This window comes from Nematolebias whitei, chromosome 11 (assembly GCF_014905685.2).
Source record: "Nematolebias whitei isolate Nwh7 chromosome 11, NemWhi1, whole genome shotgun sequence".
Lineage (NCBI taxonomy): Eukaryota > Metazoa > Chordata > Actinopteri > Cyprinodontiformes > Rivulidae > Nematolebias > Nematolebias whitei.
This window is the reverse complement of record NC_056508.1, coordinates 48,417,771-48,418,853: the sequence shown is the minus strand read 5'-3', so window position 1 is coordinate 48,418,853 and position 1,083 is coordinate 48,417,771. Positions and strand designations below refer to the sequence as shown.

The following is a 1,083-nucleotide window of genomic DNA, read 5'->3' as shown; positions in this document are numbered from 1 at the left end:
CAGAACGTTTAGTCACGCCGAATGTTGACGGTCTAATATAAGACAGGACTGGTCTAAAACTGAGACCTAAAGACCTGCATCCAGGGACAAGAAGAGCAAACTACCAACAAGACAGCTGGCTGGGACAAGCAATGAGACCAAGAGGACAGATGATGGGACAGATAAAAGAGAGGACAGAGGGTAGGGTGTAGGGTAGGACAAAGAGGATGGAGGGTAGGACAGGAAAAAACTAATGGTAGGACAGAAATGATGGAGGGATGGACAGATAGGAAGTATATAATGAAAAGAAAGTAAGATGGAAATAAGGGAAAATGAGAAATGGGATGGGAAGATAAGATGGGAAGGAATACAGGAAGAGAAGACAAGAGGAAGTGAAGGAAGGCAAGAAAGGAAGAAGAATGGACTAAAGGTAAGAACCTTCACTTAAGAACCATAACCTTCACTCAGGAGTCCTAGACAACTACAGACCTATATCTAATCTAACTTTCATCTAAAAAATTCTATAGAAACTAGTTGCAGGTCTGTTGCGTGATCATCTACAAATTAATAATCTGTTTGAAGAGTTTCAGTCAGGGTTCAGAGTTCACCACAGAACTGAATCTGCACTGGTGAAAGTCACTAATGATATTCTCATGGTCTCAGACAATGGACTTGTGTCTCTACTGGTCCTGTTAGACCTCAGTGCTGCATTTGATACAGTTCATCACAATATTTTACTACAGAGGCTTGAATATGATGTTGGGATTACAGGAACAGCTCTAAAATGGTTTAAATCATATCTATCTGATAGATTCCAGTTTGTAAATGTAAATAATTCATTCAGCCTTTATTTGGACAGGTTAATCCCATTGAGCCTCAGGAACTCATTTACAAGAGAGAACTGAATAATGAATCTTCGTCATACACCAAAGTTAGTCATGGAGTTCTTCAAGGTTCAATGTTTGGACCAATACTCTTTACTTTATATATGCTTCCATTAGGTAAAATTATTAAACTTAATGGGATAAATGTTCATTGTTATGCTGATGACACACAATTATATTTGTCCATTAAACCCAATGAATCCAATCAGCTACTTAGACT

General features: G+C 38.4%; 1 protein-coding gene across 2 annotated transcripts in view; it reads right to left on the bottom strand.

The window, feature by feature from the left end:
- The window catches only part of clcn6 (chloride channel 6), a 25,812-nt gene that overhangs the window by 15,055 nt on the left and 9,674 nt on the right, over positions 1–1,083 (bottom strand). The gene's annotated exons all lie outside the window — the stretch shown is intronic.